At 45.2% G+C, this 17,470-nt stretch overlaps 1 protein-coding gene across 5 annotated transcripts in view; it reads left to right on the top strand.

The window, feature by feature from the left end:
• Window positions 1-2,075: 2,075 nt before the first annotated feature.
• SERTAD2 (SERTA domain containing 2) overlaps window positions 2,076-17,470 on the top strand; it is a 77,361-nt gene continuing 61,966 nt past the window's right edge. For 3 of the 5 annotated variants that reach the window (XR_010439642.1, XM_064709227.1, XM_064709231.1), the window contains exon 1: window positions 2,076-2,426. The gene's annotated coding sequence lies outside the window, so the exon portion shown is untranslated. Of the gene's footprint in view, window positions 2,427-3,730; window positions 4,128-17,470 lie in introns of those variants that run through there. The other 2 variants (XR_010439643.1, XM_064709228.1) reach the window with 2 other exon arrangements.

Consider the following 17,470-nt stretch of genomic DNA (forward strand, 5'->3'; position numbering starts at 1 on the left):
GTACACAGGATGAGTGCTTCTAGACTTTCACCAGCCACAAGCAATCGTACCCAAACTCACCAGCCCAATTTCTGTGTCAATTCTGTCAGATTATTGCTGCTAAAGAAGGTACAAAAACACAACTGTCTGCCCTGAGACTCCCACCCTTTTCAGTTCTTTGAAGAAAGGTATATGTATATATATGGGGTTTTATCATTGAATGGTGAAGGCTCTGTTCATTCTGTTTGCCAAATCGCACAGCACCTGATGCAAAGCCCTCCTCAGTGCAGCGTTCAGAAGTCTCCAAGCATGAGTCAGTGTGAGCACTGCTGAAGGATGCAGAACCCTGCAAGTATTTTAACCTCTTGGTAATGGCAAGGGGGGGAAAAGATGACAGATCCCAAATTCTCTGCTTTTGTTATCAATTCAAAGATGGGAGTCACTTATAAACATGCATCATTATTCCCAAAGATTAGTCAAAAAGAAAAACTTACTCCCACCATCTTTTTTTTTCTTCCCTTTTTTATTCTGACAGGATGGCTTTAATGGTCTTATTTTCTTCCCCTTTTATATTAGAGCAATTTGTGTACTGTCCATCCTGGATTTCTTGCAAGACACTATGGCAAGGATGGCAGAATGGGGCCTTAGATGCTAAGGCACAAATCTGAGAGCTTTTTTTAACGTATGGTTTAACAATTCCTGCTTCAAATGAGGAACTGTGAATTCTCCCTTCCAACTCCCTTGGATTTCCATAAAAGCAAGCAGGAAAATACTGTAATTAGTCCCACCATTTCAGAAGCAAAAAACATGAACAAATTATTGCAGGTTACCATTTTTCAGCTTTTCAATTACTGTGGATGTCAAAATAAGGAAAAAATCCGTATTTATAGCAGTCTGTTGATGGAACAAGTTCTTAAAGCAAACAAAATTGTATTTTTTCAGCCTGTGAAAACATCAATGTAGTCCCTTATTCTGTTATCTCACTACCTTATAGAAATGTATCAGCTGTTTTGCGCTTTTACTGCAAAAAGCAGGTCTTAGTACAAGAGTTAGTACGTAGAGCTGAAGAGGTGGAACACAATTTGAGTATCTCATTTCCTTCACGGGGATTAAAATGTTGGTAAGGTTCCAATATTTGTTGGAAACTCCTACTGGGCATTACTTCCTCCTCGTGCCCAAAATAAATTCCTCAAATATTAATAATTTGTGATAACAGCGTTGCTTTTTTACACCACTGACGCTGCTCCTACCTGTCAATCCCCCCCCAGCAGCAGGAGAGAGGAATTGCTATTGCTCCAATTTTTTTTCGTTCACCTGGTTAAATTCTGACACCGTACGGGATCCCGGGATGTGCTTTGTTCTCTAAAACCCTGCCACAATCAGAAAACAGCCGAGACCTCGAGCCGTGACACCTGTCAAACACAGGCAGCAACCGCAGCTCGCCACTTGCAGACGCGGTGTCCCGAGGGAAGCCCCCAGCCCCCTCCCCGGCTTTACCCCGCCGCCGGCGGGGCCTCCCCGGCTTCCCCCGGACCAGGCCCCGGCCCCGCTCTCCTTCCTCCCGCGGGAAACGACCTTGGCGGCGCCGGGGCCAGCCCCGATCCGCCCCGGCCGCCTCCCGCTCGGCAGGCGGCTCCGGGCCGAGCCCTTCCCCTCCCCGGGGTCTCGGAGGCGCCGGCCCCGCCTGGCCCCGCCGTGGTTCCGCCGCCCGCGGCCGCCGCCCCCGCTCCCTGCGTGACCATCTCCCCGCCGCGCCCCCGCGCGCTTCCCATTGGCCACCCGCCCCGCCAATCAACCCGGCTCTCGCTTTCTATTGGCCGCCGGCCGGGCCGGCGAGCGGGTCCCGCCCCGCGGGGCTCCCCCCGGCCCTCCCCGGCACTTGGCGGCGGAGTGTCCTCAGAAGACTCGCAGGGCCGGAGGGGCCGCTCCGCCGCCGGCGGCCGGCCCGCGCTCCCATTGGCCGCTCACCCTGCCAATCTACCTGATCGCGGCGCGCTGTTGGCTGCCGGGCGGGCGGGGGGCGGGGCGCTCCCCCCGCCCCCGCCCGCGCGGTGCCGCCCTGTGACCAACTCCCGTGTGTGAGTCACGGCAGCGCCGTCAATGCCGTGTGCGGGCGGGCGGCGCTGCCTGGGCTGCCCCGGCCCCCCTCCCCCGGCACAGGGCTGGCGGGCCGCACTTGTCACCGTGTCACATCCTCCCCGCCGCCTGCCGACCCGGCTCACCCTCCCCAGCTCGGCCGCCGCCCGGGGCCGCCGCGGCGGCATGGGATAGAGCCGGGCACAGCCGCCCCCGCCGCTGGTTTCACGTTGACCTCCCCGCGGTTTAAATCCCTCCCCGCGTGTCCCCCCCGCCGCCTGCTCGCCTCCCCCGCGGCCCCTCTCTCCGCCGAGCCCCCGCTCCCCCGGGCGCCTCCCTCGCCGGTCCTCGCCGCGGAGCCCCCGGAGCGGGTGAGTGCCGGGCTCGGCCCTCCCGGGCTCGCTGAGGGGCTGGGGGTGCGGGGGCGCGGGCCGGGGCGGCCCCCGACAACTGTTCCAAAGTTGGGGCATTCCCCTCCCGGCGCAGCCTGGCGCTGCCCGCTCGGACTGCTAAAGAAGGGGGAAAAAACCCATTGGTATAACCCCCCGGCATCATTGCCAACTTCTAGTGCGTGTCGTGCTGCCGGCGAGTGCAATTTTGAATTTATTTTGGTTATCTTCCCCGCCCTGGTTGAGGCTGTGGTGATGGTTGACGTGCGGGTATCCCGAAAGCCGCTCGGGTGGAACAGCCCCTCCATGCCGGGCTCTGGCCACTGTCCGTGCTGGAAAAGCGAGGAAAGGCACCTTTTGTATTTCCAGGTGCTCCATCCTCTCCCCAGCCTGTCAGTGCTGGGTGTTTCGCTATTACCTGGGCTTCGCTTGCCGTGGCAGGAACATGCGTGTTTGGAAGGGGAAAGCCGTGCTCCGCAGCGGGGAGTTTTGGTGTTTTTGGCTTGGTGTTGGGAGCGCTTGATGTGAACTGGTTATGTCTCTGTTTCACTGCTATTGATTTTCCTTTTCTTTTTTTTTTTTTCCCCTCAATGTATTTTTAGAACATGAATGTGGTGTATGTTGTCGTGTGCTGTACGTACAGAGCAGCTAAAATAAAGCAGAGGCATGGAAAACCCCAGCAAATACAGCAGTGCTTCCATGCACAGGGCATCCAAAGCCTCAGTACTCTGCCAGGTTTATTTATTAATATTAATTGCTCGATCTTTGTAATTTATATCATATGGAAACTAATTGCTGAATTGAAGGTTTACCAAACCTCACAGGGCTCCAAAATCATCTCTCTCAGGCATCTGAAAAATAAATCTACTGATTTTTTGTTAAGAGGAAAGGCCAGCATCATTCTGGAAATCCTCCACATGAAGTTTCTCTTTTAAAAGGCAAGCACTCCTGTAAATAAGTCCTAATAAAGAATGGCTTTATTCAGTGAGCACTCCAGTGTATGCAGAAGGTTAGTGAATTTCTAGAGAAAATTAAATCTTTACTAAATCTTGTCTTGCTTTTATCTGTAAATAGAGGGAGGGAAACAAAAATGAATCAGCTGTGAGATTAAGATGAAATAGAACATCAGTCCTTTTCCCAAGGGGTAACTTGCCCAACATAACCTGAAAATTTCCGAAATTTTGCCTTTATGGGGAGGAGTCCTTCAACTGCAGTCTGTTGAATCAGTATGAAGTGGGCTTGTTTCTCCTCTGGAGCTGGCTTGGCACCAGTGTAACTTCATTACCAGAGCAGATTTGCATTAATGTGAGGAGCAATCCAGAAACTCACGTTTTGAGGAAGGCCCCTGTAGTAATGACGTGCCAAGTCGTGATTCCTCCCCTCATCAGTCCCAATTACAGCGCCCTTACTCACTGTGAGTGGCACTTCACTGCGCAAGTGCTCCCTGCGATGCCTCTGTGACTCCTTGTGTACTACACTGCCAGTCTGGGTGAGCTGGAGTGGCGCTTGTTTTCCTCATCACTGTTTTATTCCCTTGCCTTGAAATGACAACCTGCTGGATAACTATATTTTCCTTGGGCCGCGAAGAAAACTTCTGAGGATTAAATGTAAATCTGCTTTGTTAAGTGACCGTAGCAAAACACCCCTGTTTGAGACTTCTGTGCTGCCAAGTGAAACGGGCAGGTAAGTTTTCTGTGTGCTTGGCTTTCCCTTGTTTCTACAGCAAGTAGGAAAAAGATTGGTGAAAAATTAATTATCTTGTCCTGGCATTCCTCTGCGCCTGTGGGATTCCACACCTATATGCGGTGTTCAAGTTGGAGTTGTTTCCTAATTCCCCTCTGTCTCTAGAACCGCTCCCACCCCCCAAACATTCACATTGCATTGTTAAAGTGTTTGCTGTTGGAATCGCTGGCACAAGGATCAGGCCCTCGGCTGGTTTTCTTTAAAGCAGTTGATAATGACTTGGATGTGATGTTGTAGAAAGATAATATTATCTTTAGCTCAGATCCACTGTCTTACTACAGTCTCAGAAGAAAGCTCTGTGCTAAGCAGCGTGTAAAGAAAATGTCCAACAAAGTAGAATTGTCTTCTGCCTTTCTGTACTTATTTATAAATCTCTTGAAAGTTTGTTTGATACTCTTTCAGAACAAGACAAGATCCCTGCGTGTTTGTTTCATGTTTCGACTTCCTCCTATGACTCTGTTCATTGCTAAGCCTTTGTGTCACTGATTGAGATGTTATTGTAATTAACATTAATTATGCAAACTAGATTGTTTTTAGAGGCTCTCCAACTCTGTATTGATACTGTCAACTTGTTTGTTTGTTGAACAAAAATCCACGCATTTCACCATTCTCGAAGGAAATTGATTAACCGACTCCAAGTTAATATATGCATGGGAAACCATAGCAAAATCAAGTTATATTAGCTCAAATGGCACACTGAATCTTGATGGATGTGGTGAACCGAGTATGGCTGGATCTGAGCTATCAAGGCAGGGCAAACAGGGGGAGCAGGAAAGGGGACTCCAGGTACAGTCATTCGGGGAGTGTGTTTACACTGCAGAGTTCCATTACATTTTTTCCAGATAGACAGTACTAAGATCAATTGGGCCATATTCTGCCGTCCCTAATTGAGTTAAACTCTCACTAAAATATACTGAAGCTGCCTGCTTGAATTTTTTTGAGAAATGGAGAAAAATGGCAGAGTTTAATTCATTAATTATTTAGGACATTTTTGATTTTAGACTCAGAGAATTTGGTTTAGGAGGTGTTCCAGGGTTGTCTTTTTAAAATAAAAGCTTAATGAAGATATCTTTGAAATATACATCCCTGTAGCAACGGTAGCATTTTATAATTTTTTTCACAATGTTAATTGTAGCGACATCCACAAAAGTCTCCATGTCTGATTCCGAATCACCCTCTTGAAACCCTTCTGAGCTGAGAATTATTTTAGAATTTCTCCCTGGAAATCAAAATTGTTCCAATATTTGCATGTTGTATTCTTGTGTACTCTTAGGAAGAAAAATAATAGAGGCGGGGAGAGTTTAAATGGGAATTGGTTGTTGTGATATGACATCTGCAAATATATGCAGACTGGCAGATTATCCCCTGTCTTAAAAATCAAGTCTCTCTAACTTCTCATTTAAATAAGGAAAATTTGGTTTGCAGTTTGCTTTGGGTAATAAAAGAGATTTTTTTTTGTTTCTACTTTTGGTGCAGTGGTCCTCTGGAAAGTTAGAAACAGCGCCCTGGGGCTCAGCGAAGTGGAGGGTGTATAATTATATGGGAAGGCACCATAGCATCAGTGAATTAGCATTAGCAGCTGAGTGAGTTTGTTAAGTTGTGGAGATGGCATTATGGAAATCAATAAAATGCTGATTTCTTTTCCTTATTGCAGATTCCATGTTAAAAGGAAGATATGCTATTTGTTTGTCTGCCTTTCATGTAGGCTTGCCAAAGCATTAGTTGATATGGAAAGGCAGGTTTTTCAGTTCTGGCAATCAGCAGTCAGGCTTGTTTTGTTTTGCTTTTTTAAAACTCTTTTAAATCTTTATTTATTAGATTGTCTTCCAGAAATCACACTAACATCCTGGCCTGCAAGTGGCTTCAGGTGCGTCTGTTTGTCAGGAGAGGCAAAAGGGGAAGGTCACTTATTTTTCTTATGACATGCTCGTGTGGCATTGTCTGTTGTAGCCCAAATGCTCTATGTGCCTGATATTCCTGTTTCTGCTTTAAATTAAGTTCTCCCAAGGATTTGGAGGATACTGATGCTGAAATCCACATTCTAAATAAGAGAGAGAGTGACCTTAACTGTTTTCAGAGGTGTGTGTCAGGAGGAATGATATTAAGCACTGTAAGATGTATGATGTGCATTGGCCTTTATTTCTTTGTCTCAAAGCTTCTCCTGCTTTTATACCAGAGAGACAAGTACCCAGATCATTCATCACACTGAGCTCTTACAGAGACATGACAGACCAACAGCCTTATGTTGCACGCTGTGGAACATGTACAATGCATTAGTTCTGATGATCTATATAAAACATTTTAATTGGGAGGAGCTGTAAATGGGAACGGCTGTCTTCTAATCCAAGGGCTTCGCTTTTTCTTCTCTTCTTCCTGATTGAAATGAAACTTAAGTTCACCATCAAGTTATTCTGTTTTAATGTAGCTGTATGCTGTGACTCCTGATGAAATGGTTTATTCATGCTGAGGTGCAGTTTGGGGGACCCCTCTGCCTTTGTGGTGGGTTTGCTGGACTTTCTGGAGCTAAGAAGGTCCAACCCTGCAGCTTCTTCAAGGATGCTGTGGTGAGCATCTGTTCTGTGACATGTGAGCAGCCTGTGTGACAGAGTTCAGATATCACAAGCCTTGTGGAGCACATTCTTGTATGAAGAGAAGCAGTCCAAAATGCTGAGTGTACGATGCAGGCAACACTAAAGATCAGCAACCTGCAAAATTAATACTGTGGTTCATGGTGACGTTTCAGAGGGAATTCTGGTGGAGGCGTGGTCCCAGCAAAGGTAAACTCAGGGGTCCAGCAGCACTGATAAAATAGCAGCCTTACTCTTATCTCTTTGGTAACCTAAACCTGTTTGCTGATAAACTGGCAAAATTATGTTTATAGTCTCCCTATGCTTTGTTTCTGCTAATCACTAATTAAGTAGATCTAGGGAAGGCCAGCGTGGTGCTCTTAGTGCTCAACTACAGCTTAGAAATGACACTCTGCTTTCTAATGATTACAAGCAGGTGAAGTGACAGGAAGGGCAGAGATGTTGGAGTAACGTGATCTGCAATTAAATTCCTGATTCTCTAAAATATTTACCCATAGCTGTGGTGATCCACAGTACTTCATATCTGGCACTGCCCATGTGTGTCCAGTTAAGGACAGTTAAAAAGCACAGAAATACGGGGGGGGGAGGAGATTGGAAAAAAATATAAAGAGATCTTAGCTGAACCACAACAAAACCTCTTTAGCTCCTACCATTTGAAATGGGGAGGAATCCCAAGAAATAACAAGGGTAAAGTTTCTCACAACTGCAAAATTACTGTAGTGATTGTGACTCTGAAAAAGCAGGTTCTAGGTAGAGAAGGAATTGTAGTTACTCTGTGGTCTTGTCATAGCCTTGCTAATATGGTTAAAGCATTAGTTCTGAAAACAACTGCATTGAGACCTTGGAGTACTTTTCTCAAAAATGTGCAAATCTATATTCATGTATTTTCTGTGGAGCAAAATAAAATACTGCATGTTGGATTACCTAATTTCAGTATTATTATTAGAAAAAAGAAATGCACCCTGATTTCCACCTGTCAAATGAAGTCAGATATTCCTGTGGATGCCTTTTTCTCTTTTATCTTTCTGGATATTTTTTTTTTCAATTTGTTATTGTTCCTGCTAGCCTTAATCAACTACCGGTGTTGCTGCTTGCCTATAGAATCACAAGGTCCATGCTGAGGTGTGTCATGCCAATAGTATTTGGTGTGCTCTGTCCTCAGCAAGGCAAAGGTTCACCCCTGCTGCCCTGTGAAGGGAGAGCCTGCTGGAGGTGTGACTTGAGTCGGTGCAGTCATCTGGGAGGAGCCAGGGCCACAGCCAGAAATTATACCCAGGTGTCATCAGCTTCCAGGCACGTGCCCTGTGCTGTAGCAAAGCAGGTTTTTTCTTCTTCTATCCTTTGCAGAGCTCACTTTCTTTTTTATTAGTTTGTTTTTCTGCTTCTCTTTATTTGGCCGTCTTTTCTAGTTTTGTCTTTCCTCCTCTGTAATATGTAATAGCTACTAATGGCCTCTCAAACTGCATCACAGGAGTGTTAAGGTTAGTGTGTTTTCCCTCATCCTGTCTGGAATGTTTGGCTGTTGCCAAAGAAATTGAGATCAGAATCAGGGTCTGCACCAAAAGTGTATGTACATGTGTTGAAGACACCAAAATACTGTTTAAAAAAAAATCAAACAAGATTTGTGAAGTTAAAAAGCTAACACTTGTTTTGAGATGCAGTGTGAGAACTAAGGTATAAAATGATATAATGAATAAAGGCAAAGATGCAGCCTTTTTTAGAGAACCTTTAATCAATTAAAACTTTTTAAAAGAGCATATCAGTTCTTTGCTGAACCTACTCAACTGAAGGAAGGTGAGCCATCCCCCTTCCTGTGAGAGGAAACAAATCTGATAGGAAACTTTCAGAACAGAGCTGAGGTCTTTAGGCCTGGTGGAGGTGATGGCTGTTGCCTGATGTCAAGTGAGGGAAGTAGTGGCAGATATGCAGTGGAAAAATGCCCAGGAACTGGCATTCAGCCAATCCAAGGAGGCTGTTTTAACTGTCCTTTAATTCAGAATATTTTTAATTTATTCTGTTTTCAGATATTTCAGCACAAATTCTAGAAAAGACAGCTTCTCTCTTTTCAGATAGGCATGCTACAAAATCTGCCAATCTTGAAAAATCCAAAAGAGGGAGGAGGTAAAAAAGTAAATCTCAGATACAGTTTTCTTCTGTCCCTCCTGCCATGTTCAAAATGATATCTCATCTTGTTCTTATCCTTGTTCAGAATAAAAGCTGTGATAATCCATTTCCTTTGCTGTGATAATCCCTTGCCCAAATGTCCTGGTAGCATAATTTGATTGTGGTGCTTGGACAGCTATCATATCACTCCTACAAAGCAACAGTAATAGTTGTTACAAACAACAATATAATCCAAGAAATCCAGAGTTAAAGTGCTTACAGCAGAGACTAATTGCATGCTAGAGAGTATTACTGTATCTTCCTGATTGATGTCCCTCATTGGCCAAGACAGACTTGCAGATGACTTCTTAACATATTATTTAACAAGATGGTAGTGTTCTATGTTTAAATTGCTTGTTGTTGTGGGGCTTTTTTATTGCACCTCCCCAGTCTGGGGTTCAGAACCTCCTTATTAGTTTTATGGGAAAGCCACAGATCCAGATTCCTTCTGGAACTATTGCGATGTGAGGGAACAAAGTGTAGGGATTTTTTCAAGAGCTACTAAAGTAGCCTGTGCTCCTTGCCCAAAGAAAGTTGAGAGTCCTTATAGTCACTGGGGGTTTTGTGTGGTTTTTGTTTTATTTTTTATTTTTCCTTTGACTTTCCCACTGGAGCCCTGATTCTGAAGGAGCTGGAGCAATTACCCAGCCTATCTTACATCCTCCCATTCACGAGAGGATGAAGTGGGAAAGAGGGTCTGCATTGGACCTCAGATATTCTCTCTCTTTTGCCACCCCTAAGTCACACTGGTTCAACCTGAAAAACAGCAGAGGAAAAATTCCTGCTTGAACACTTTTTCCTGGCTTTAATGAGGGATTTTTACAAAGAGAGGAAATAGTGTTGGTGAATGCATCTAGCACCCTTTAGGAAAGGGTCACCACCACAGGGATGCTGCTGAAAAAGGATGCCACATCCTCCCAGACTCTGTACCAGGCCCTTTGAAAGGCTCCTATGAAATAAAGAAGCTATATAGCCAGTGTGTATGTATATTTCTGAAGGTTATGCTGGATTTCTGCCATGCCGCAAACCCTGATTAGAATAATTTATAATAAAAAGTGATGCATGGATTCCAGAAATGGATAATGTGATGGGGGAAAGAGGGAGGTGAGTAGCAGAGAAAGCAAATCTGAAGGTTCTCCTGGTCCATAGATGAACCCCAAAGTGTGGATTTACTGCCACTGTCTGTAGGAAGAAGCTACAGTCCTAATTTTTGATGTCAGAAATGACTGTTATATGGTTCGCTTAATATACATACTGTGCACTGCTGTTTGTTTATTTATTTATTTGCAGTAGGACTCGGGATATTTCAGGTACTTTCCAGGTGCTTACAGATAGTTTTTGCTCCCAGGACTTCACAAATCAGAGAGGCCAGAGGAGAGTAAATGGGTGGGAATTGAGTGCTGAGCAGCAGAACAGGATTCAAAGGATGCAGGGCCTTTGAGAGCAGTGCGAGTGAGTGGCAGAGGTGCTGTGCAGGTAAGATGGGGAGGAGGATGTCTGCAGTGGCCTCCAGGAAAGAAACAGGCACTTGGTGTGTCTGGAAAACAGAGAGGTCCTTTTGCTTTTCTTCTGCATTGCTAGTCAGTCTGTGGTCAGTTTACAGCTCCCAACTCCTGATCTCTCTCTTGGATCCTTTCCCCTGTATTTATGACTGTGTGATGTGGTGGCTTTGTAAGTGGAGTTATTCGGTCATGTTCTGTGCAGAGAAATGCTGTGAAGATGGGAGAGCAGGGGACTGAGGCACAAAGGTGTGTGCATGCAGTATGAGGCTTGACATGGCCAGGGAGAAGTGGCATTGGGGTTTTGCACAAGCATTCTTTGGGGCACAAAGTGTCATCATCTTCAGTTCATTTTTTTTGCTGTGATTAAGGCCCTAAGCATGCCTGTAATGCAAAACAGAAAACATAAAGAAAATGTTTTCTCTTCAGCCATCATTCTAGCATGCTTATGTGTGTATGAATCATTCCTCCTCCATCTGGAAGGATGAGATGCAGAGCTCTTTTCTAAGGAGGTATCTAAAGTACATCCTCATAGCAGCCAGAAATTGGCATGACAAAAGGGTTATAGCAAGTGGCTGGCACTTTTCCCATCCATCTTGCCACTGGAAACATAATGATTTGCAATGTGCTGGTTCTTCAGGCACCAGTTTGCAGAGCCAGTCCTTGGGACATGCAAACGAAAAAGTTGCATGTTGTTGGCTTTTGTTTGTGGCACCTCCTCAGCAGCCCCAAAACTGGGAAGAGGAAATAACACTGATAAACTGTTTTCCTTGATTTAAGCATGAGATGGGGTGAAAAGGAGCAATGGGGTACTCATGGAATGTCCCCAGGTGTGGGAAGATGGGCAGCAAAGCATCTGGCACTGCCAGTGTAACATCAAGTGTGGGAGAAGACTTTGTTTTGCTTCTTACCTTGTATACTCTGCACAGAACAAGGAAAAACATAGTAATGTTGAGTGCACAAGGAAAAAGGTCTGATTTTTAAAAATGTCATCTGTTGTTCATGTAAGCTATCTTGCATATATTTTGTCTTTCACTTGATTTGCAAGAAGGCCAAGGCCTGAATCAATTAATTTAGTCTTAAGTGTTCCTGTGATGTCAAGAAAGGGTTTTACTGTGCTTTTTTTTGGGTAGAGGAGTGTTTAATGTGGTGTCAAAACAGGCAGTAGAAAGAAGTGCTCCTAAATCTCAGTGCCCTGTTTCAACAACTCAATTCTTACCTTTTTCTTTTCGTGACCATGACTGGGAATGTCTTTGTCTTGCAAGCAGTGGCCAGCTCTGTATGTAGTTAAAATGTAGAAACTGGGTGTTCTTCTGCTGAAGCTCCTTGGGACACTCTTGAAAGTCAACAAATACACGTCCGTGGGACTGGACATGTCTTTGCTGCTTCCCTCTTTTGAAGAGGGGTTGGAGATGAGGTAGGAGCGTCCAGGATTCATTGCCTGACCTCAGGTCTTTGGTGCAGTAATGAGCTTGTGTTTTGGACCAGTTGTTCTCAGAGCTGGGCCCAGTGGCCTTTCCTGCCTGGGGAGTGCCTCTGCAGACAGGAAAATCCTCTCTGCCCCCCATTCCTGCTCTGCTTTTTCACCACTGTCTGTTCAGCAAGGCAGACTCATTTTTGCTGCAGGAGCTGAGAGGATTTCTCCACCTCACGCAGGATAGTCTGGAGGTTTAGGGCACTGCTACTGCAGGACCTCAGCTGACTTGGATCACAGTGGGAATGGCAGGGAGGAAATCACCAGCCTGTCTTACTGGAGAGCACCAAGTCCTGCTGTGCTGCATGGGGAATGCAGGCTGCTTAGTGCCTTGTGTATGAAGCACTTCAGCTTTTTGAAGGACAGGTTCTTGCCTTAGTGTATGGGTGGAGAAACTTCCTTTCTGCCTCTTTGCAAAGGGTGGGTTCAAGATGCAGCCCTGTTCTTGGCATCTCTTATGAGCTGACTCTGCACAGTGACGTGCTGACCTCAGGAGTTCAAAGTACTGTCCTCTTCCTTGGTATACTTTGGGTTTGGGGTAGAGGGAGATGGCTGGTGGGTCTGCAGGCTTTCTGCAGCAGGGCTTCTGTTCTGAGGTGAGAACAGCCATGCCCCTTTCCTTTGGAGCTGTTGTGGTTGCAAGCAGGGACTGTGAAACCCTCCCGTGCCACTGAAGCTGAACACTGTGTATCCCTGTCTGCTGCCTCCCAAAGTGCTTTTTGGGAGCTGCTCTGGATCTGGGCTGTAAAATGTCCCAGAAAGCCATTCTGCCCTGGAGAGTGAAATACTCTTGCATATTAGGGCACACTGTTGGACTTTGTATCTGGAAGAGCTTTTCTTTGGCTATATCTCAAGCTTCTGTGTTTATCTTTTTTAGATACATGATAGCCCAGAGAAGACCCTTCAGGCAGAGATGCTTTGTACTTTCTTTGCCTTCATAATTGCTGTTTATAGTATGGTGCAATAAACACAATTAGCATTTTTGGCTTATTTCAGGGTGTGTGCTTGCATGTGAAAAGGATTGGATATGTTAACTCTGCCATCTCTCTTACCTGTGCCTGAGATGTGATCTGATTATGATCTTTCCTGATACATTGCTGCTTTGGAAAGGAAGTAACACTCCCTATACTTTCAGAAACATTTCAGTAGCTTGATTCAGTATGCAGTACATTGGTATCAGGGATGAGGGGTGTTACATTCAGTCTCTTCTTTTGAGAATTGGCCTCTGGATCCTGCAGAGCACTGTCAGCAAGTGGAGGATGTTCACATTGCACACTTCACCTGCAGTGTCCATCTGGGACATTTATACACATGCTCCATGTGTATAAATGCAGTTTTGCTTTTCTGTGTGTCATGGGTCAGAGTTTACAGTCTGGGGACCCCTGAGGCAGAAGAATTGCTCTGCCATGTGTGTATGAGTGCACTCAGCAGCTGTCATTTGTCCTGTAGTGTTTGGTATTTTCTAGCCCAGGTCAGCTGTGGGTATTTCCACTTTTTGAGAGGCTGAAGACCAGGTTCCCATGATCTAAACTGTGCCTAGGGCTCTGTGCTTGAAGACCAGGAGTCAGATGGAAGGAAATAAAAGATACAGTGACTTAGGTGCAATTTAGGACATGTGAATCTGGCTCCTCCTCCCCTGAAATACCAGGGTGCCAGCAGCATCTGATGTAGGAAGCTGCTAGGAACAGGCCAGGCCAGTGAACCTATTTCACTTTCCAAAGTATTTCTAAACATCCCAAACTAGACTTTGCACCTTTAGCCATTTTGAATTCTCAAGGCAATCCCTTCAATGTTAGGCAGAGCCTAGAACCTGATCCAAGCAGCGCTGCTGATTACTGGAAATGTCCTGACATCTCACTTTACCCTCTGGAGAGTAGCTGGAGGGGTGGGGGAGAGGCCTGGAGCTGTGTTAGTACATGTGTTGTTTTCTGCCTCTGGGGAGTTTTGTTGTTGTGCATTCTCTTGTTTTTCCATCTTACACAAAATCTGAAAGCTTGTGTTGCAGCTGTGGCTTAGAAGGAGCAGTCAATGCTCTGTTACCCATCAGCACCAGACAGACCTGGTGATGAATGAGGGGGAATTTTGGGCTCTGGGACAGGGATGCTGAGGTTGCTTTGCAGCCTTCTGAGCGTGCTGGGCTGTGGGGGATGAGCCCTGTCAGGCTTTGGGGCTGTGGCCACAAAGAGTGTGATCTCTCACTGTGATGGTGCTGGTAATCTCTGACTATCAGTTATCCTCTTCTCGTTTGGAGGAACTTTGACTTAATGAGAGATCCATCAGCTTGAGTAACTTCTGCTTGAAGATACTGAGCTCTATGAGTACTGTAGAATATCATATCCTAAACTTTTGAGCCCTTCTGAGTGTAATGCAGTGCTGTTCTTGGAATGGTTTGTTTCAACTGTGGGGCCAGTTTAAATAGAACTATTGAAGTATATGTTGCTGTTCATCATACATCAAAAGTGAAGTTCAGTGAATAATGAGTTACCACAGGGCACCACAATGAGATAAGAACTCATCATAGCTTTGCAATAAATGGCAATGTCATTAAAAGGAAAAAAAAAAAAAAAAAAAAGAAGACTTTTTGTCTATAAGCTTAATTGGAAAAGCCAGGAATCTTGAGTGGAGATTTTTAGCATGCTGACCAACTGAAATATATTGTAATAAGAGCAAATTTATGTGTGCAGAGGCTGTCCAAGATTTTGATTGCTGCATGAGACACATGGCTTTGGGATATTTTCCTGTGTATGCCTTTTGTGTAGATAAGTGATGGTACCTGATTTTTGGTCCTGGAGGGAAAATGTACACCCTTATTATTGAGCACCTTTCCAAGATGCAGCAGTTGTCATTAAAACTCAACAGAAGACCATGGAGCTGAATTTGGCAGGTGGGGACTTTTTTTCCCCTTAAACTTTTAATGGCAATGACTTGCAGTTATGTTATGCTGTAGTTTTAAAGTGTACGATGCGCTTTGGCTCATTTATGTTCTCATTCAGGTTTCTAATGTGCACACAGAAGCAGCTGCGCTCTGGGATTGCTGATAATATGGAATACTGTGAGGATGGTCAGCCCTTGGTGTGTGCAGGGATATCAGGCACTCCCTCTTTCACTGAGTTTTGCAGCAAAGCCACTATGCTCCAATTTCCTTGTCTGCAGAATGTGGCCCCACCCTGCAGTTTACAAAATATTTTAAATAAAAAATTTTAAGAGGAATGATGTGCAAGATTCATGTCACTTTTCCCTTTGTGGTGCTTACTTTAACTTATTGCTTTTAGCAAGCAGAATCACTGTACCACAGTGGTCTCAGGCGCAGTTAAGCAGGACACCACGATCTGCCCATCTGCAGCAGCTCTTCTGGAAAGGTCTCATCTGCAGGAGCCCTTGTTTGCTCTTAAGGATGAAATGCAATTGAGCATCTGGTGAAGTCTGCTCTATGGTAGCAATTAATTATAAATATATACCTGGGGATTTTTTAATCATTAGTCTTAAATTGATTATTTCCTACCAGTTGCAGGACTGCAAAGAACTGCTTTTTCTTCCACAAGAAAAAAATATCTATTTGGTGGGCAAATGCAATGCTACAGGTAAGATATGGCAACAATAATGCATGAAGAGCAGTGTGAGGAAAAAGACAACTTCCTTCTCTGTGGTGTTCCTGGTTTTTTTTTTCCCCTCTAATTATATGGAGTTGGAAGAGTGAGCTGGTAGGATATGAATGTTGCCATCCAATAATAAGAGTTGTAGTCATGGGTGCCATGCAGGCATGAAGCTTCAAGAGACTGTGATGTGTTTTGGGGGACAGACCAAGAATAATTCAGGCCTGCATATGGCTTTCTCTGGTAGACAGGTGAGTTAAGGGAATGTCTGCAAAGCCAGGGCCCAAAGCTGGAATTGTGCTCCCTATTCCAGTTAAACCAATGTGTAAACAAACCAGTTCATGATGTTCCCATTAATTTGGACTGCTTACCTTTCCAGTTTTTCTAGCTTGTGATTTGAGCAGAATGAGCCAGTAGGAAAAATGACAGTCTGAAACCGGCTTGGCTTGTCTCTGGCTGTCCCCAGAAAGCCAGTTCCTTTTTTACCACCAAAATAGGGCCTGGCTCCATAGCTATTGTTCGGGACACCTGAGACAGCAAGATCATCTGCCACTGCCTAGAAAAGGACAGCAAGGAAAAACTTTCAGTCCTTTGCCAGCCCCTTCTGCATCTTTCTACCTGCTAAGGCCTTTCTCCACTGCACAAATGGTGTAGCAGCTGTGGCTTGAAAATCCCTCGGGCTTTCCCCTCACACTGGGATATTTGACTGTGTCCAGCCCTGGCACCTTTACAGGCACAGGCAGCAGAAGCTGTGTGTGGGGCCAGTGTCACTTCTGTGCCTCTTCCAGCACAGGCACACTGTACAAAGCAGGCTGGCCCCTGGGATGGCAAGTTGTGCCATTTTTCTGACTTGAGGCCTTCAGGCCTGCAATGACCTTGAGCCTTTTGTCCCTGAAGAAGGGAATACCATGAAGAAGTCTTTCCTTTTTAATGGAGAACCAAAACTTGGGTTCCTGAGGGATCTCAGGGACCAGTTGAAGTAGGTTTCCCCACTGTGTGTGTGAGGGGGAATGGTAAGGAGAAGGAGGCTGGGTACTCAGTACAGCATTTCATTTGATTGTGTAACTCCAGTGCAGCATGCTCGTGACGTGTGTTTCTGACTTCATCAAGAACCACTGAAGGTGCAAAGCCCCTCAGTGTCCTCTCTGTTCCAGGAAGTCCAGACAAGCTTCTGGCTAAGCAGTCAACGAGTCCACAGAGTCCCTTTGGGGTTTTGATGCCTGTGGAAAGAATAGTTGGCAGTAGAACTAATTTTCTAGCTTTTGTTGCTGACTGTGACAAAAATAAAAGCTTTCTTGATCTGCAATGATGCCAAGGCTGTGTGCAGGATGGAGAATGTAGCCAGTGGTCTTTCCCTGGTGCCTTGCATCTTTGGAAAGAGAATTATTTCTGGTGTTAAAGTAGACCGTAACCTTCCATGGGATCTGGTTGAATTCAGAGGTCTGCAGCTGAGATCTGGGGGCTGCCTTCTGGTCAGGCTCACTTCACCATCAATTTTTAAATGGGTTTGCATGGGGCAGTAGTAGAGATTGTGATGTTCTATATTCTCACACATCACTCCATGCTTTGGTATGCTGCCTGTGTATCAGTGGATACAGTTGGGATGTTTCCCTACTGAAAGTGTTTCCTTTTTTCCCTTGGTATTGCTAGAAGCCACTCTCAAATACGTTTTGCCAGACAAAACAAAATGAAACCTGTGAATCCCAAACCCCAAGATTTACTGTAGGCTCTAGTGGGAGAAATGAAAGCAGATTGCAACTCCCAGAAAGTTGTTTGAATGCTCTGTGAGGAATACCACCTGAGAAAGGGGTATTCTTGCTTCTTCAGAGAGAACAAGAGATCAGCTGGGACCATTTTCTCTAGCCTTACATAGCAGTGTAAAAAGAATTCATGGGAATTTTGTTTTTGACTAGTAAGCAAGTTGGGGAGTAGCAATAGAAGTTATTAGAGCCATGATTAACTGTGT

This window comes from Zonotrichia leucophrys, chromosome 3, assembly GCF_028769735.1.
Source record: "Zonotrichia leucophrys gambelii isolate GWCS_2022_RI chromosome 3, RI_Zleu_2.0, whole genome shotgun sequence".
Lineage (NCBI taxonomy): Eukaryota > Metazoa > Chordata > Aves > Passeriformes > Passerellidae > Zonotrichia > Zonotrichia leucophrys.